Genomic DNA, 21012 nt, shown 5'->3' with positions numbered 1-21012 from the left:
TGGAAAAACTCAGGGAACGTGCCAGCTTCAGTGCATAGAGAGGGAAACGCATCATCATGTAGCAATTTCAAATATCCAGTGGCCTTGAGGTTTTCATTGATGAAGAATGGAGCCACTATCGTTGTACCCCATATACCACACCAAACCATCACTTTTGTTGGTCCAACAGTCTTGGAGGGATCCATCCAATGTGGGTTAGTGTCAGACCAATAGCGGTGGTTTTGTTTGTTAACTTCACCGTTCACATAAAGGTTTGCCTCATCACTGAACAAAATCTTCTGCGTGAACTGAGGGTCCTGTTCCAATTTTTGTTTTGCCTATTCCGCAAATTCTGTGCGCCGATCTGGGTCATCCTCGTTGAGATGCTGCAGTAGCTGGAGTTTGTAAGGGTGCCATTTGTGAGTAGCTAATATCCACCGAAGCAATGTTCGACTAATGCCACTCTCCAGTGACATGCGGCAAGTGCTACGCTGTGGGCTCTTGCTGAATGAAGCTAGCACAGCCACTGATGTTTCTTCATTAGTGACAGTTTTCTTGCGTTCACATTTTGGCAAATCCAACACTGAACCAGTTTCACGAAACTTAGCAAGCAGTTTGCTAACTGTAGCATGGGAGATGGGTGGTCTCGTAGGGTATCTTGCATTGAAATCTGCTGCAATGACCCGGTTACTGCGTTCACCAGATATCAACACGATTTCGATCCGCTCCTCACGTGTTAACCTCTTCGACATCGCAATGGCTGTGAACAAAGAGAAACTTGTAAATAACTCATGAAAGAATAAAGTTACGTTGAAACCGAGCACACCATTGTTTTTCTTGTGACATTACCAATAAGTTTGATGTGTCACATGGCCCTCTTCCTATTGGAAAAACAAAAGTTGTATCCAAGATGGCCGACTTCTAAATGGTCACCATGGTCACCACCCATCTTGAGGAGTTTGCCCCCTCACATATACTAATGTGCCACAAACAGGACTTTAATATCACCAACCATTCCCATGTTATTACGGTGTATCCATATAAATGGCCCACCCTGTATATGCATTGATGAAAAGCAATGTCAAAAACAATTTTAACTTAATAAAAAATCTATTATTATGGCTAAATATTTAAATAAAAATAAAAAGCTGCCCTTCCTATTTGGAACAGTTTTAAAGTGAAGAATGTCAAGCGGAGTGAAGACACTGACTCGGTGTTTCAAAGGACATGGGTTTATTGCTGCTGGATCAGAGATTCATCAGGAAACCTGCATGCCATCCAGTAGTATTTCAGTATTCAGCGTCTGCCTGCAGGATCTTAAAGCTTAAGATTAAGATGAGAGCACTTTTTTTCCCCCCATCCTCATCTGTATGCTGTTTGAATATGTTTTTTAAAATCTTTTTGGTCAACAACATTGTCTAATTGATATAACAGACATCAGCACACATGCACTTGAACCCCTCCAACTTTGGTGCTGCATCCTGCATTTTTCTTTTCTGACATCTTTCATCTGAAGGTTTCTGTCAGCCATTATCTCTTTTTAAGTCAAGTTTCCTAAGCTCACACTCTTTATCTCACTATTCCCCAGTGATGAATTTTTTTAACCAACAGTAAGGATTGCTGAGAGAAGTTAAAAGCATCAGAAATCACTTACAGATTGCTGAGTGTACACTTCCCACCAGCCCAGTTCTCAGTGTGCCGACCGCAGAAAGGTGCAGCCAGCATATTCATGCAGTCCGTCTAATTTATGGCTCTATTCAGTATTAAATATATGTGTACGTGGGTGTGAGGTTCGGTGTGTGTATGCGTGCATATGAACAGGTCACACTCAGTAAAAATTCCAAATTAAATATCCAGCTTTGAGAGCCCCTGCAATACAGCTTCTGCTGACCTGCAACTCTGTTTTTTAAACTTCCCAAAAGCAAAGTTCATACTTTTTTTTTTTTATCTCTTTAGGTTGTGCACTTATCAAAAAGTTGCTAGTTTGTAATTTACTAAACTAGAGCAGGTCTGCCTCTGCTTTTAAATATACCAATCAGCCACTACATTAATACCACCTTCCCTAATACTGACCATTGTAACAACAACAAAATAAAATAAAAAATCTTGACATCTTCTTTTCTAGCAGCAGATTCTTTGAGTTAGATAAACTGCAGGGTCTAGGGGTTTGAAGGCCTGGTCAGTCCTTTGGCTTTATTGTAGGGTTATCTATATATTGGGCCGCACTGAAGGAGTGTGGCCCACACATATTTTAAGGGCTGCTTTTGTCATACAGGCTAGAAATTGTGCTTGTGTAGTGTGCTAACTGTGGCTTCTGCAGCATTTCCCTCTTAATATAGAAAAGTAATTCTGTTCTCAAGCCAAACTGACAGTTACAATGAATGTGCCAGGCCTAAGTTACAAATCAGTAGACAAGAGGTGACAGCAGAGTGGACCCTGTTAAAATACTGCTGCTGTACCCTTATTCTGTCACTGAGTTTATGTTCGTGCTTACCCAAGGAGCAACCAGCTGGACTGATAAGTACAGAGATTATTGTTTATGGAAGGAAAGAGGAATGCTGTATTGGAGACAGGATGGCATTGCCTAAAAACATATGGCATACAAGCATTATCTCACTCTTTAAATGTAACCTTATGGGTAGTTTCTGTTGCCCCTGTTCTAATTCTCTATCAAAATACCAAAAGGGAAAAAAGCACGCTCACCTCAAAACAGACTAATGAGCACTGATGAACTCACTAAATGATTATTAATGACAATGTTGCTTACTTTCTTTCAGTGACCTTGAATTAATTAATTGAGTTATTTCAATGCATTAAAAAACAAAGAACAAACAGATTTTTACTTGATGAACCCTCACAAACCTCATAAATAAAACTGATTAATGGGTGTTTACTACAAAGGAATTTGTATGTGTGATTTTATTTTAGCGTTCCCAGCATTTCAGTGAAGTTGTGAACACTAATCCAATGTCTAGCGTCTAACCAAAGTTTCCTATAAGTTTTCTTTCTATGTTGTGTGATTGGCCGGTAAATGTGTCCGTAATGAAAGGTCAGAACTCTCAATTTTAAAAGGCCACCTTACTTGATTAGACTACCAGATAAATAAGGCTTCTTACTGTTCTTGTCTGGAGGGTTTTAGCCCCTTTAGGAATCGTGGAATCTAAAGACAAGCTGTTGCTTTTGAAGGGATGTATCGGCACATAGAAGACTGTTTTTCACAGTTAGATTCATAGTTTTTTTTTATATATATATCTCTGACTGATTTGTTTCATTTTTTCACCTTAAAGATGCTCGCCCTCACTTGCACTCTTTGAGCTTTTATTTAAATATACACTTTGAATCAACTTTAGATGTTACATCTACTTAAGCTATTGTAAAATAAAAAGGGACCAGGTGTCCACTTTCTCATTAGTCCATTGTTTTTTGTTTAATTTTGAGCCTCTAAAAATGGGGGACTTTGGATATAAATTGCTGTAATTCCTAAATACCTCATGTGAATCTTTCTTAAACCTTATGAATTAAAACTGAAAGCCTGCACTTTAACTACACATTGACTGATTTAAATCATCTGTGTTGAAATACAAAGGCAAAAACTAAAACAAAACTGGGTGTTTGCCCAAAAAGTGATGGAGCTAACTGTATATGTCATATTTGCCATGAGCCATGAGCAATTTACATTTTTTAAACTGAAACTGGATTACAGCAGCGCTGCTTATATAGTACAGTCTCACTTGAATATTAGCACCATTGCCAAAATGGGATATTGATTTGATTACTGCAGTTTTTAATATTGCAGTGCTGTGATTAGTTTTTCCATATAAAAACACTGTTCCTTGAAAAAAGGACTTTCAAATACTGGATTCAGTATAATGATAGCAATTGTGCACAAAGTAGATCCATGGAAATTGTATTTTGGCAATATGTTATATTTTTTTGTTTTACACATCTTCAAAAAGACTCTATTTGTATTCTCTATTTGTTAGAATTTGTTATGCTCCAGGTACACAGCAACCCTTGGTTAAGCACAAATAGCGTACATGATTTTGATTCAAAATGTCAGTGTGTGTCAGTAAAGCTACTCTGGTATGAAAAAAAAGAAGTTATTATTCAGTTGTATAACTTAGAGTAACTTTTAACACTATTCTATGATGTGAAAGAAAATGATTTTTGGAATATTTTGTTAATAGTGGGGATAGGGTTAACAAAACATTTTCCCCATGTAATCCTACAGAACACACCTGGCAGCTTGTCCAGAGTTGTTCTACCTTTTAAGCTCTGGCACCTGCAGTGGGCTCCAGGTCTCCTTAAGAAGCTGACTTAGATAAGTACTGTACTTAAGAGTGAACAGATTGCCTTGATAGTCATCACCTTTTCACTTGGCATTACTAATAAGACTTAGGCCTTTATTAGATCACACAAAAGCCTTTATTTTTCAATTCAGAACTCTGATGGAGTCACATCTAGGAAAATCGCTTTGTCAAACAGGCTGTCAGAAATGGTTGGTTGGTACAGAGGCTTAGAGGATCACATCTTTTTTTGTATTATTTTGATTGTACTGTGATACACATGTCTGTGTGTAACAGTATCTTATCCTTAATACACAGTAAGGAGACAGCCTCTTTTCTGGTTCAAAGGCTTTAGTCAGGAAGCAGAGCTTCACTTCATGTGTTGAAGAAATAAAAAGCAGCCACTTAACACCGTTGTGCATGACTTCATCCTCCAGATTATGTTCAGCCAACTGGAAGTTGAAAGCTAAGGGTTGCCTAGTTGAAGAGAAGGGCAATGATGGTCTTCCCACCTGCGTGTGAGTGTGGGAGTTTATCCAATCCATGATTATGTTATCTGTCCAGAAATGATCTTGTAGGCAGTTTGATATTTTTTAATATACATCTATTCATTTAAAGGTGTAGGTATAGATCTACTATAGCTAAACTGTAGAAAACTGCGCACTAAAAATCCCATTTTGAGTGTTTTATTTAATAGCATTTTATTTAGCCCTAAAAAGCACTGAAAAAAGATGTGGGCTGTTGTTCCCATCAAACACACTGATCTGGTCTTTATCTCATCCACTCTCAAAGAGCATGCTTGATTACATCTTAGTGAACATGTGAATATACAATGTGTGTGTCCTCATATGCATCATAACATGAATGTATATTCCAAAAGCTCTCAGTAGGAGTGCCACTAGTCTATGCACTCTAACTTGAAATGGGCCTCAGATACTCAGGAAGGGACAAGACCTCACACATTTTGCAGGAGTGAAGAGAGTAGCAGTAAACAGCCATTACTATGCGCTGTCACAGTCTGGACTGGCCTTACAATTACTGCCTGTCTTTTGGTCCAAGTGGGCTCTGCTTGCCCATTAGTGATATGTATTAAAATGTGGCCTACCAAAAGGCATCCGTTTTTGCAGTTAATCTGGTCTTAATGAACTTTATAGGTTCATTGAGCAATGAGGCTGAGAAGAACATTAGGGAAGATGGTAACTGACAGTGGCTCCTGAGTCTTCTTCATCAACATCCTGTTCTTGTCTATTACTGGGAAAAGGTTGGTAACACTTTACAATGGCCATAGACAATAGAAAGTTTGTAAATTGATAATCCAGTTTCCTGAATTAACTGTTATTTTAATGGTGGCAAGAAAGTTAATAATTTATATTGTTCACTAGTCAATAGTTTATGATGCATATCATAGGCAGTGTGTCTAATGAAAATGAATGTTTATTATTAGCGTCTTTTATCTCGGTTAATTTGGGCAACTTCTCGTCTTCCTCGGTACCTGTACGCTGTGGTGTGCCTCAAGGATCTGTATTAGGCCCTATTCTCTTCTCATTATATCTGCTCCCTCTTGGAGCAATTTTTGAGAAGTATAATATTGCCTTTCATTGGTATGCTGATAATATACAGATTTAGTTTGAGATTACTGATGATCTTGCTATGTCTTTTCATTATTTTCGTGAATGCATGCGTGAGGTTAAAGATTGGTTCAAGAGTAATTCTCTTGTCCTGAAGGAAAAAAAAAATTGGAGATCGTGGTGTTCGATAGTAAAATCCCCCGCGACCAATTGCGTGCTGCTCTGCTCCCCTTCTGATTATGCCAGTAACCTGGGCATAAAACCTGTAAAAAAACAACAGAACTACTACCTAACGCATGAATAGCTATAAATGTATTAACAATAAGTAGTGTAAAGTCTTACCAAAAGGTTTCATTTCCTGGCAATATTTGTGATAATATCTGCCTCGGCATCAGTGTTGCTTGGGGTGAAAACAAGGATGTTATGTGCACATTATGTTTTTCTTATCAAAAGAAAAGAGCCTTTATACAGCCCAAATGAGTCCCTACTACATGAATATGTGTCAGCAGTGTGAATCTGAAGGTTCAATCAATGTAAACTGCTTACACGGATATGTGCGACTAGTTGACTAGACGTTTAAACACTCCTGCCCTTGCCCTTAATTGGTGCCAAAAATATTAGTTGGTAAAAGGTATTATCCCCAGTTTTATTAAAATACAACAACAGGTAGCAGTTCAAAGATGTTAGAACATCACTAGCCGCTGCCTGGGGGCTGCAACCCTGAGAGAAAGCTGCAACCCCCTCGCTCTCAGTCTCTTTGTAAATTAAATAAACTGCTCTGCAGCTGGCTAAATGTAAGCTTTATCAAAATTAATAGAGATGAAAAATAAATACGCATAAAGTATTTGTTCAGCCAGTGTTTAATTCATCCAGGTAGTCTAACTTTTTTTCATGTTTACACAACTAAAAGAACATCCGTAATTGTGTGCTTGTAAAATTTGAAAAAATTAAAGATAAGCTGAATAAACAAAAGCATCAAAAAACATTCTCACTTATGTTTGAAACACACTTCATGCATAGACAAGCACTTTACCAGACAATACGAGTGCTTGTCTAAGTGACTATTATTAGCGGAGGCAAGAGAAGCTTTGCTGTTTCCCAACGTTAATGCGGAGTATAAATCCCGTTACAATTGTTTTTATTTTTTTTGGTTGTCCGTTCTGTCTTGGCAAGACATTACATACGGATAAGAGAAGGTAAGAGAATTGAGGCAGTAAATAAAGGAATGACTACTGCACAGGTGAGAAAATTATGAAAGTAATTTTAATAATATTTCAAAAACAATTCCTGTAAAACAGCTACTGTGAAACAATTCCTTCTCTTCTGGGAAACCATTCCCACTTCCATGGGCGACACTGAATGAAGACACTAAAACCAAAATCCTCTCAGTGGCCATCAGTAAAATAACAGTAAGGCTGTAAGCATGGAGAAAGATGGAAAGAGGAAAAAGAAACAAGCTGAAAAGGATGATGAAAAGGTTTTTTCATTTATATTGAGAATGTCATCAGTGATGGCAGGATGTCATCACCCTCAGACCATTTTAAAGCACATATTTTTGCCCCGAGTAAGGGTTCAAATAGATTTTCTATTTTTATCTCATAACTATGATAGTTTTTTTTAAAGCGATGTACACAATTCAGTCGCTATGAAAGCTTGTTCTTTTCCTTCCACACTGCTGAATATTGTCTTTATTTTACTAAGTGCACTATAAGTTCTAATAAATGTTGTATCATGGGAATACAGGGATTTTCAAGACAGAAATGGTGTTATAAAATGTTTATAAAACAATTTCACAAGAGGTGTTTCACAGAAGTAAACACCTCTTTGCTTTTGCGCAGTATAGTGAAGAAATGTCAAATGTTGCTAAAATCAATATCCTCTCCCAGGTGTTCACTCACTGACTCCAAACACTCTAAGCACTTCGTTTAGCATTTAGTGTAGGAGACATCTCCAGACTGAATCCAGCTATGACCTTGCACAGCACTGGTAAAGAAATGATAAGTATCAATTCGCAATACCTAAACTTGGTTGAAAGTGGCAGAGTGACCCACAATTCTCGACAGAATTGTTAGATATGAGCATTATCTTGATTTGCCTCCGTTATGCTTCTAAACTCAGTTAACTAAAGTTAACTTTACCATTAGCTGGTCTGACTGCTTCAGAAAGAATAGTTAAACTGCATCACATATATTGGTCACATATACTGTGTGATGGATGAATTAAGGAATCTTAAAACATTAAAAAAATATTAATAATAAGCAAAACAAAACTGTGCAGTCTTTCTCATTTTATTTTATAAAAAAATGGATATTTCAGGAAATCTAGGATTCGGTAGAGCTGTGTGATGCGTCTCTTCAGAAAAGATTTGCATATAAAAAGACAGAAGAGAAAGAAATGCTAAGTAGAGTTTTATATTATCAAAAGGAGAGAAGGAGGATTTGACAGGATGATTGAAAAACATACGTGTGTTGTCAAAAGATGCCAGGGGTCATGTTGAGCTGCACTGCAACAAACCAACAACAAATTTTATCATATGGCTCAACAAATACTGCTCACACTGTATATCCTTTTTGTAAATGCTTCTGTCTTTTTTTATTTGACATGTAGACTGACAAACCTTTCTTTCAGTGTAAGAGGTGTGATATTCTTATATTTACTAAGAATTACAGCCACGACTTTGCAGAGGAATTCAAGGGGTGTGGTGGATTTACTTAAAGTAAATTTCCAGCGGTTACTGTGGTTTGTGTCCCACTCCCCTTTAATGGACAGAGTTGTGGGATTAGGGAAAGCATAATGGGCTTTGTTAGAGAATAGTGAATAAAAGTTGGAGGTCACACATTAGTGTAGAAAAAGAACAACTTAACAGTCAACTAAAAAAATCAGATAGACGATATACTGCATAAACACAATTTAAAAAAAAATGTTAGTTGTTCTATAAAGGGATGTACACATAGGCAAGAGGCTAAAACTGATGTAGTAACCAGAAACCCTGTAAAGTCTATTAAATGTGGAGACTGTGTGATGACAGGCAAAATAACTGCCTGTGACTCAAAGTTAGCGGGAGTCCACTTAAATTAATCTCAACTTTAAGGTGAGTAATTTAAGCAAATAACAAAGGAGAGGACTGACGTATGAAGTGATAGGTAATACATTTAGAGGACTATACAAGCAGAATAGGTAGCTTCACTTTAAATGTGGATGAAGCATAAGGTTTTAGGTTTGATACATTCTCAAATAAAGGTTGCCATTCAGTATTTTGTAGATAGCGATATAGTTGTTGTCATTGTTGTTGCGCACAAGACATTTTTGATAAATTGCTCATATCATTGCTGTGCTTTTAAGAGCTAATGGATAAACTTTCCTAAGTGTCAGAAAAGGCAGTAATGCTTTTTCAGCAATAATCAATGTCGATGCAGCGTCGAAAACTAAGTGGCAAAATGTATAGATCATTCAGACAGCAGAGGGAAAAAATGAATGCTCCCTGTTTGGGTGCAGATTATATGTAGACTAAAATTAAATTGTGCTTTATTATTTTCGCTCAAGCACCTCATCACTAAAATCAGACAATTTTACACCTTAATATTCTAGCTATTCACCAGAGGAGCCTTTAAAACATTAGGACTGAGAAACTTAATCCTGCCATGAACTGTTTTTCCTCACATCGAAAAAGTCTTTTAAATATTATTCCTATTATAACAAACTGTTTCGGTGAAACAGAAGTCGTCTTTGCATCAGGCCCTGACTTGTGTCCTTACTAAAGAAGGCATGTTTTAGACTTTATGGTACACTTGGGTGTCATGTATATCTTTGTGTCTGCTGCAACTATTAAGCGTCAGTTAGGGAAAATGTGATCCAGCACTCTGACACCGAACACGCACATCAATATCACCTCACCCAACACACATGGGGGAAATACGAGTTCCCACTTCTCTGCAAAGACACCATAATAGGCAATTAAACAGCTCATCTGGTAGATGAAAACAAGATTGTTGAAAATGAATGATGCATTTAGAGGTTAGCTAATTGACACAAGATTTGGATTGGAACCAATGTCATGTTTCTTTCTTCTGTGTATTGAACGCTGGCGGCTGATAAGTGGGTACATAGATGGTAAATTGCAGCTTTGACAAAGTGGTTGGTATCACATTTCATTGAATCCTCTTACGCTTTTGTTGTTAATCAAGTTGTGTTTGAGCAGGTGATGAAGTTTCTGGGGCTAAAGAATGCAGTCATCCATTCTAATAGAAGTGTTCTTGGTATACTTTACATGTAATTTGTCGATCGGTTAGCTGGAGGAAATAGGTTTCCCGATAGGTCAGTTCAAACAAGCTGACAGCCGAACACATCCAAGTGTCTGTCTGCTTGTGTGCTGTATTTAGACAGTGTTAGGATATGACAGCACAGTCAATGTAATCTGTTTGATAATAATGACACCAAACTCCTGTGATTACATAACAAGTTTTACACCATAACACAAAGAATGCATGTCAATGCAATGTCTATTGTTGTGTCTGTAACACAATAAAGCCTGTAACCCAATCCTGCAGTGAAGTATTAATTTATCTGGCCCCTTGTATGCCCAAAGAGTTACACTTGCATAAAACTATAGCTAACCCATCCCTCATCCCCCAGGGTTGCCTTTTTCTTTGCTGCTTGAGCCAAGAGCCTTGCAACATTAGCCACCCGGGACCAGATTTACCCCACAGTCCTGTAATTAGAATCCAGCCTCTCCAGCTGAGATACGACCGCAGCTTAGCAGTTTGGATATTTACTAGCAACACAGCTGCATCGCTTACATGCTCTCTGACATAAAGGGAGACTTTATGATGTGAAAAAGCAAGGCCTTACATGAAGCTGCAACATTTTTTTCTTCTTGCAACAGAGGAGACATCGGGGACTTATAATCCATATGCAGCACAGATGTTCTTGTATTATACAGAAGCATGTCGGGCCTTTGGTCTTCCACAGTACTTCCTTCTTATCACCATCTGTCTTCAGCTGCCTGAGGTAATCCTGGAGTAACTCATCTTGGGGATGGGGGCGTATTCCTGATGTAGTCATGGATGCTCCAGCTTTGATAGTAGCTTGAATTGTTAGGTGGTTCCCAGTCAGCTGTTCAGCCATGGATTCTACATGTATTCCCTGCCAATAGGTCTGCTGCTGCAGTGCAGTAGCATTCATCAAATTCTATTTTGTCAGTCATTCATAAAATGTCCTGAAGTGCATGAAGTACCCTACTTGTCAACAGTGAGTCCTGGTTCCCCAACATATTACAGAAACATCAAAATGTTTAAAGTGAGGCACAAAAATGAACAAAACCAATGATTGAGATTAGGGGTGTGTATTGGCAAGAATCTGGCGATACAATATGTATCATAATACAGGGTAGACGATACGATATATTGCAATACTAAAAGCCAGACGATATTTGTGTTTAGTAGGACTAAAGTTAATTAGGAAAACTCAAGTAAACAGTCCAAACTATTTAATGCTTGACATGAAACATCTGAAACAAAAACACTCTAAGTTCAAAATGAATGGAGAAATTAACATCTGCCTTATTAGAAGTCATGTCAAATAAACAAACAAAAACTACTTTACTGAAATATCAAGTATTTTTTAACATGAAAAAAGTAAACATGTAACACTGAAGTCTTTCTAAGTACTATGATTGTAAAATACTTATCCAAAAACTGCTCTATGGAGCATCAAAACAAAGTACTTTTTATGTGACCTTAACATAAACAAATATAAATCAAAAATGAAATTGCTTGAAGAATCCATCCAAGTAAACATTAACAAAAAATGTAAAGTGCTATTACAATTAAGTGTTAATAAAATAAAGTACAGCTCTGCAGTGTCCATCAATGGAACACTTTTAGTACAACCTGAAAAAAGGAATTTACTCATCTAAATAAGTGCTTATGAGACTCAACCAAAATGTCAAACATTCTCATATCAGAGATTTTACATGTGTAGTGTTTTCTCAGTGTTTATTTTTCAATTTCCAGATTTTTGTGCAGGAATACAAGCTGATCGACATGGTCAGCTCTCAGGACACTTCTCTGTGCATTTACTATGTCTCCTGCAGAGGAGAAAACTCTCTCTGCAGAGACACTTGTTCCAAGAATGCATAGGAAACTCCTTGCTACTTTGGATAGCTGAGGCAAGTCTAGCCGCGAGAGCCATGTTTGGTGCATTATCGGTAACAACAACAAGGTCCCTTGCGTTCAATCCCCATTCAGCCACAGCGTCAGTTAGTAACGCTGCAATGTGCTCACCTGTGTGACTGTCATGCATGGCTCGGGTTTGTAGTACATGAGACTGAAGGTTCCACTGGTCCGTTATGTGATGTGCTGTAACAGTTACGTACGATTCAGTGGCTCTCGAAGTCCAAGCGTCGCACGTCAGAGCAACTGTCTCAGCCGAGTTGAGAGAGTCCAGCACTGTCGCTTTGACTTCTTGGTACAACTTTGGCAGAGCGATGTCCGTGATGTGTTGTCGAGAAGGAACGGTGTAACGGGGGCTCCAGCGTTTTAATCATATTACGAAATCCTTTATTCTCCACAACACTCAGAGGGCGCATGTCTTTGCAAATAAAAACAAGTACTGACTGCGTTATTTTTGTTGCACGAGTTGAAGTTGCTGGTAGTTTCGAAAAGTTAACTTCTTCAATTGTCCGTTGAGAGGGATCACCTCGTTTCGTTTTAAAATTAGCATTTGACGCTACGTCGCTATGGTGTCTAGACACGTGTGTTCGTAAATTTGTTGTGTTACCGGAATATTTGACTCTGGCGGTGCAGATTTTACAGACTGCATAGCTCTTGTCATAGTCTTTACTGCCTTCTTTTGTCCTAAATCCAAAATAAGTCCACACATCAGCTTTGAAAGCTGCGGGGGCCGGCTGTATCCTCTCCTCTTCAATCATCAGTTAGCTAGCATCACACACGTCCACTGACTGTTCTACTTCGTTCTTTTGGCAAACTAGACGCTTCTACAGTTATCGCGAGACCTCGTTTTTACGTCATAGTAAAGGCGGTGAAAACTGCAAACCAGTGGCCGGAGTTTGAATTCCAACATACAAAAGAAATAAACAGTAAATGCATGTAATTTTTCAATTAAGAAAATCGATAACAGTGATTTTAAATATCGATTCAGTATCATTGCGCGAAATATCGCGATATTTCGTTGTATCGATATTTTCTTACATCCCTAATTGAGATTATGTTTCACTCTAAACTGTGCTGGGCCTAAGAAGTCAAATGCAGTGCAAAGTAGGAAAACACCAGCAAAAAGAAAAATGCTGCAAAAGTATAAAAAACAGAATAAAAGTGTTTTTGGGGAGATGATAAAATGATGGACCAGCTGCGGAAGTGACAGATACCAAAACATGTGAAGGATTGCAACTGAGCTTAAGAGAAGCGGAGGATTCATCGGTGTTGTGAGGGAGAAAAAGATGCAAGGTAATTCATATTTTATTCACATAATTTATATAATACTGTAGATACATGTTTGCTATTAGCTGTTTACTCTTAGTGTGTCCCTTCTGCAGCTAATCTGTCTCTCAAAAAATAAGTGAGCTTTTACTTATTTTCCATTGTGTTTTATTCAACTTCCTTGTGGTTGTGTGGTTTTGCAGCATTGTTCTATTTGCTTGTGCTTTCTGAAGCTGCAGCTTTTGATCTCTCTGGGCCAAGGTACTAAATCACTGTTAAAATCAGTCATTTGGCATAAATGATGGCATACAAATCGTTTAGATGTTGAGGCTCCTTATAGCCAGTATACTTTGGAGGTTAGCACCACTGACATGCAGCAAAAAGTGCAAAAGCTGACTTGACAAGAGTTGGTGCAGTTCAGTTCCTAAGCAAAACCTTCAGCCTTTGGTTTATTTTCTTCCTCGCATCAAAATAATGGTGTTGTGTTTTCTTTCCACAGCTTTTAAAAATAATGTAGTGCTAAATTGTAACCTAAACTTCTAATACAAAAAATGATGATAATCACACACCAGAACACCAAAGAAGAATAACTGGAGTCCACCTATACGTCTGCCTTAATTGACTCTATTTAATGCAGCTCTGGGGCCAGTTGTGTCTTGTATCCAGTCTAAACACGCCTCCCTGCTTACATAGCGTCAACACAGTAAATGTGGTGTAAGCCGCATGTTTAGCAGGGAATCGCTGTGGGCTCCATCTGTGTTTCTACACAGGAGGTGCTGATCAGGTGCAGTGTTAAGCAGGCACACTGGTGTTGTAGACACCTGTATTGATCAACGTTCATATCACACATAGCAGATGCGTGTGAGACATGCTTCCTGTGTGAAATGAAACAAAAAATATTCTCACAGTTACTATATTTGTGGCTAGTGGTTAATAAAACAAAATCAGTGACATTTCCCACAACGACCACCTCTTCTTTTATGGCTTATGATATTCCTTTATTCAGCTTCGCTCTCTCCCTGTCTTTATTTTATGCTGTCTTTTCTTTTTACTCTTCTTATCCTCTGCTCCTTGGGGTGATAAATTCACTTGTATCAGTTCTTTCCTTTTTTCAGATTTCTTGCCCCTCTGCTCACTTTTGATTACGTTCCTTCCTCCTGTCCATTTGCTTCTTCACCTTCCTCCATTTTCTGCTCCCACTATTCTTTCCTCTTTTCATCCGATTTTAAATCCTTATCCATTTTCTTTTTTGTCGCTCCATTTCCTTCCCCTCTTGTCTTTCTGCTCCTTCCACTCTCTCATAATGTACTTGCACTTTCTGTTGCACTTTCTGGCTGTGCAGTCCTATTCACCCTAAAGTTCATACTCCTTTAGCTGTTCTCCACTTACAGCCAACCCTGCTGTAGCTTAAAAATCACAGTCTACTAAATGTCTTTCTCAGGTTCTGTAAGACAAAATCACTTTCACTTCTACCATACTCTTTTTAGTTTAAGACAGAAAGCCTACAGAAAGAGGCAGGTGGGTTGATGGAATCAATAAGACTTTAGTGATTTGGGTTTTGACTGTTTGTTTACGGTGTGTTAAGCACAAATACTACTTGGCTAGGTTCAGGGATAGATCTTAGTTTGGATTGAAATGGATTCATTCTTAAACTTCCCCATGTGAAAAGCTTCTCCCCAATTTCTACACAGGCTCATCTTTCCGAGCTAATGGTAGTCATAATTGGTTGATTGAAAAGACAACATTAGGAAACCAAGTGCATGGATGAGGAAGATATGCTGCAAAACATTACAAACATGTGTAATCTGGGAAAATGTGTTTAGGAGAATGCAGTTTAGGAGGACCGGGCACTTGCCAGGCAGTTAGTTGGATTTTCTGCTGAAAATGGACTTTTATATGTGCAAACCTTCATTTTTAAGGCTGTTCCCATCACTTTTTGTTTGTGTTTCACATTTTTATCCTTTGCATTGCAGGAATACCACTGCTTTCTCACAGCAGGTTATTACATGAAATTGTGATGGTTTTACATTTACACTATTTTCCAGTGAGCGTTCCATTGGTTTTGGAGCCATTAAAGGTAAAAAAGCAAAGGAAACAAAAAAGAAAAAGACAGAATATTGGACTATTACTAATTTTCAATTATATGCTATATATACTGCTTTCTTCAATTATTTGTTTTTGTTTTTTGTGAGAGAGAATCGTATCAGATATATAACCAACCATTTTTTATTTTTGTACCGAATACTGAATAAGTATTAAAGCACAATTTGGATGTGGTATACATGCAATTTGTATACACAATTTCCATCAAATGGTAAAACTGAAAGCTCCAACATAAATCATAATCCCTCCAAAGAAAGGAAGGATTATGATTTTTGCTTGGGCACAAAAAAAACTGGCTTTTTTTTTTTGTTTTCCACATTACAGTTAATAGACTGTGTTGCAAATGAACAAATAATGAGCAAACAATACAAGCCTATTGTATGAATGTTTTCATTCACTTCTCTGCTCCGAGGTCAGCTTTTTGCATACAGTATCATTTATTTTCCATGTTTTCAGCATTTATCAACAAACCACTCTTAAGACTTTGCATTCAATCTGGACGATTGTATCAGCGTAAGCGCTGTCTGTGTATTAGAAAGAAGTAGAACGATAATTTCTGTGTGTGTGCTGTGTGTTGGACAGTAACTTGTAGTTGTTCAAATGTTTATCAAAAAACATGTAAGATGAGATGGAAAATGGCAAAGATAAAGGGAGAAACAATGTTCTCACAGTAGGGTATATATGTATAGTCTATATAGATATAGTAGGGAATGGTAATGCATTTAGCTTGCCCGAGCTCTGGCTGTGATGACGATGATGATGAGGTGCAAATCTAAAAGCCATTACACCTCCCTATGAGTTCTATTATCACCGCTGACTGATAATTGCATTGGGCTGTGGTGCTACGAGAGCGACAGCCTGGTGCTGGTGCCTTTCTTTATGGTGCGGCCCGATATGATCTTCGTGCGCACTGGTGCGAACACTAAGGACTTTTTATGGTGTCCTTTTGTGTCACACGGGCCAGACGGAGCTGAGACTGTGAGATAGGAATAGGAAGAAAAGGGAGAAGAAGTTAATGTTAATTAACGGGGAAGAATGAAGGAGGGGAGAGCAAAATCAAATCTCATTTATGAGAATATTTACTGGCCCTTTGCTCTCGTTTTTATTCATCCTTTTCTCACAAAAAAGAGAATGATGAGGCTGGTTTTACTATTAAAGGGATGATGGGTCACACAAGGACGGTGCAGTGGAGTAAGGTGGACTGAAATGACATCTCTCTCATACCATCACTAATTTAATGCTGTTATTACTGGTGTAAGTGGATTTTCATCTCTCTATGTGCATTCCAACATGCAGTCATTGATATTTAACTTCAGATGAGCTTTGATGAAATGACTCCCCAAGGAGAAGTCTGTTGGTTTCAGTGGGGATTTTCATTCTCTAACAGATATAATGAGGCAGTGAGAGGCCAAGAGGTGAATATAATAAGGCTGTGGTCACTAGTGAGATCGACTGTCTGGCTTAGAAACCCATGGCAAGAGAACACATTCCTTTAAATGATCATCTACCACTGAGACGTCTTAGAGGAAGGCACTAAACGCAATTAGTCGAGTAGAGTTGCCCACAAAGGGCAAGGTGTTCATGTTTTTTGTTGTCTAAATGTTTGACTTTTCAAGTTAGATTTAAAAAAGGCTAAGAAGCAGCTCATCTATCACATTTGGATCATGTTTATCAGTGAACATGCTTCCTGTTTAAATATGTACTGCTGAAGAAACATCCTAAACAGAACATGCAATAGATGAAAAGTTTATTTGCATGTGTCTGTCCCCAGATACTCTGTAAAGATTGCTTACATTGGTCTGGTGAAGCAGCCAGAAGGTTGTTCGTCTCTCTCTCTCTCTCTCTCTTGATCTTCAAAAACGATGCATCTGCAATTATTTTCCCCTTTTTCCTCCCTCATCATTACTGCACAGATCTCCCTCTATCTTTAATTTTCATCCTGGTTGTCCATCAAGAGCTCTGCTTTGATATTCATGTAACAGCGTGATTGAGATGCAAAAGAGATAGTTGTGAGGTCCTAGGTCATCTTCTACTCCTGATGTGTCTTTTTCACCTCATGCACTGCTTTCATCCTTTCCTCTCCCCTCCCCTCCCATCCTTGGTTGTTGTATATGACACTTCTTTAGTTTGTGTAGCTGGGTTTGCACAAGCATCACAATATGGCTGTTATACATTATGTGGTTCACATAATAATCCTCAATTTTCATGTCATCATATCATTCCAGATCATGTTGTGAGATCCAAGGAAGGGCTAAAGGGAGATTAAGAAGGCATCCTTCTCATTTTTGTCCTCTGGCAGCATTTCTACTGCATGAACCTGGACACATTCCTGTTCTCTGTTCATTTTCTTTCCATAGCTCTTGTCTCGGTATAAAAATGTTCTGCCTATTAGCCTGTGGTTACTGCTGGTCAGGTGTAAGAACTGATAATTTGGCCCTGAGGATGACTTAAACCATCTAATTCCCAAACTTGTGGAAGAGAGTTTGACCCTCTGAGAATAGAACACATTTCAGGAAGAACTGAGGCGAAGCCACTTGATCCGGCTTTAGGCCGGATTTAGGATTTCTTCCTTCAAAAACGGAAACTTTACCCTGTAGTGTTTCTGAGGAGGGTTTCATTACACACAGCTTGTTCAGGTTGTCGTTTATTTTTGTACCTCTTTATTGTAATGACAGCAAGTGGATGGTAATATAGCTTGGCACTGAATAAAAATATGCTGTAATGCCTGTCTCAAACCTCTAGTCTACGCCCACGATGCTGGGATTACATTTCAGACACTCAGATGCCTACTCATCATCACACACACAAACACACACGTTCAAACAGTCACTTCGTGTGGTGCTAGTAAACTGTGATGTAACCGTGGCCTTTTGATCCTCAGGTCTTCAAAGTAGTAGGGGGACAAGTTGTGTTAGCCCCCTCCAGCCAAAGCATTTGCACCACTGACCTTTTCAGACAGGCACACTTGTACCAAGCCCTGGCTATGTCTATAAAGCCAAAGCCAATATCCAGTGATTTATTTCATTTGGCTCCTCGAGTACGTCCTCTCAGCTGAACTGGCCTGCCTTAGGCAAAGATAAAGCTTCAGCATGAGCCCTGGGGGGTTGCTGTGGATGTCCCCCCTCATCACTTCTCAGCCACTGTCACACCCACAGCCTGTACAGCGAAACAACACAGATGCAACAACGTAGCAAAGGGATCAGCCTTAAGAGGTTATTTGGCTTGTGCCACGTTGTGAACCTGGAGTACTGCCAAACACATTGACTTAGCCACTTAAAATGGTAAAGCATGCATTAAGAAAAGCAGCACAGTGGTCAAGCTTTGGCTGCTGTTTGCCAACCAGGCCTTATCCTGTGGCTAAAATCCCGTCGTCTTTGTGTTACAGTGAACACGAGCGGCAGGGGAAGATGCAGGGGGTAAAGGAGGCAGGAAATGGGCTTTGGAGGACATGAACCTATAGAGCATTGCCTGCAGCAAGAGCATTTGGTATTCACCCTCTGAGGGTTGTGTCAGCAAACTCTCAGAGGTCAGCATGAGAAAACGCTTCCCTCCCACACATTCCCACTCACTTAGAATGGGTAAAGGTTTTCAAAGAGGTTTTGGAGACTGACACCATATCAGCATATCAACATTTTCCAAGGCTTTATGCCCGACATGCTTGTATTAGCACATTTGATTAGATTGGTTAGTTGTGTTGTAAACTAAATTGCTTGTGTTGATGATTTTTAATAATTGTGGCTATATCTTCAACAACATCTAACATTGCTGTTAACATCCTGCAGCTTTCTTTCTGAGGTGTGAAATTGCTCGGGCATCATATTTCAGAATACCACAGCGAGCATATTGTTTATGGACAAGAGTGATACATAAAGAACATGAGTTATATTAGAAGTTTTTTTTTTTAAAATTGCATTTGAATCTGAAGTGTGTTTAAGAGCTACAGTGTAACTCAACAGCTGAGTCATGTATAACATGGAAAGGCAGATATAAAAAGCGGCGTCAAGCTGATTTTCCACACTGTTATGGATTTCAATTTATCATTCATTTCAGTCGCCCGCAAAAGGATTAGCCTGGTTAAAATGGTTCCAATATAAATGTTCTTTATGGGGAAAATATACATTCTTTTTTTCCCCAGGTTGACAATATTTTCACTACATAGGTGGGGCGATCTATTCCGTTTTGCCGCTCGGCTCTAAAGGAAAAAAGAAGGAAAGGAGTATCTTGACACCCATGACATGTCCATTGATATCTAAAAATGGGAATAAAATTCAACAACTCATCTTCCACCAGAGAATGATGAGAGTACTTGTTCCCTTGTGTCTTGCACATAACACATAACACATACTCTATCTTTTATTTATTTTTAGTCGTGTGCTGTTCTCTGTAAAACTCTGTATCTGTTTAGGTAGCATTAAAGCCGATACTATATTATGCTGTCGCCTGTTATACAGTGGTCCCTCGTTTATCGCGGGAGTTACGTTCTAAAAATAACCCGCGATAGGTGAAATCCACGAAGTAGCCAACATTATTTTTTACAATTATTATAGATGTTTTAAGGCTGTAAAACCCCTCACTACACATGCATGAACTTTTTCACACTCTTCTCTCATGTTTAAACACTCTCAAAGTTCAAACCTTCATAGAAAAATAAGTCTAGTATTATAGAATTAAACCAAAGGCACCCGCAGGTGCCTTTGACGGTGCAAAACGTTTTGTCGACAGTGTTGTGTTTGTTGGGGAGAAAACCTACAAACATACAGTACAGCACTTCAGAGTCACACTGCTAGCGATCAAAGATTTATGTAAACTTGACAAGCTGAACGCGTTCTGTACTGATAGGAGACACGGCACGAGATTGATTGACATGCAAAACATGCAAAAAGAATCTGCGAAACAGCGAGACGGTAAAAGGTGAACCACGTTATAGCGAGGGACCACTGTACAATGATAACAACAAATAGAATGTAAAATACAGTGTGCATAATAAAAGCCTGTGATTGAAGGGGTAAATGCCTAAGCAGTTGTCTTCAAACATGTAATTTTCTATGCATACTCAATATGCATAGAAAATATGGGGACTCCTTTACAGACTATTAACCAGTCACAGAATTTTAACAGAAATTCTGACACAACTTCTAAACAGTTAACCTAAAATAAACACAGTTTAACCTTGAACGTGAAGTAAAAGTAGTGTGAAAATTCTTCCTATCTGAATTGCGATTTCTATTTTCTGTCTTTTTTGCCTTATTATGGAAGAAAGATTTGTAACTGGTTGGCTTTTGGTAACTGAAGTGACCTAGTATTGGAGAAAAAGTGGCAAACTGCTTCCTTTGAGTGAGTGCAAGTGAAATATCCCTCTTTCCTTTTAAAAGTCCCAAAGGCAGCAAATACTAGAGAAATGTCAGGGAACTTCTCCCACCACTGCTTCTGTCTTTTTACACTTCTCCAATCTGCTGCTCTCTGAGTGTTGTTATCATTCTTCACATTTTTTATACCCGTTCTTGACCTTTTTTGTTTTAATTCTGTAAAGAGACATGGGGTACGATAAAGGCACGAGAGCATTACATCAAATCTCATGTGCACTTCCTATGTATTAACTGTAATGAGGGTTGTTTGACACCAAAAAGGCTGTAGGTTAGG

At 38.6% G+C, this 21012-nt stretch overlaps 1 protein-coding gene and 2 long non-coding RNA genes across 3 annotated transcripts in view; 2 read left to right on the top strand and 1 right to left on the bottom strand.

The window, feature by feature from the left end:
- asic1b (acid-sensing (proton-gated) ion channel 1b) overlaps positions 1-21012 on the top strand; it is a 167930-nt gene that overhangs the window by 20281 nt on the left and 126637 nt on the right. The window lies entirely within an intron of this gene.
- LOC120718767 lies at positions 7760-18906 on the top strand. Its single transcript, XR_005692555.1, has 3 exons — positions 7760-7770; positions 10381-10384; positions 11164-18906. It is a non-coding gene; the product is annotated as an uncharacterized LOC120718767 (long non-coding RNA).
- LOC120718769 lies at positions 15765-20160 on the bottom strand. The gene is made up of 3 exons (XR_005692556.1): positions 19950-20160; positions 19327-19328; positions 15765-15777 (listed from the first exon to the last, which is right to left on the bottom strand). It is a non-coding gene; the product is annotated as an uncharacterized LOC120718769 (long non-coding RNA).

This window comes from Simochromis diagramma, unplaced genomic scaffold, assembly GCF_900408965.1.
Source record: "Simochromis diagramma unplaced genomic scaffold, fSimDia1.1 OVJJ01000320.1, whole genome shotgun sequence".
In the NCBI taxonomy this organism is placed as follows: domain Eukaryota; kingdom Metazoa; phylum Chordata; class Actinopteri; order Cichliformes; family Cichlidae; genus Simochromis; species Simochromis diagramma.
Note: the sequence above shows the minus strand (reverse complement) of the source record. Positions and strands in the feature narration are given on the sequence as shown.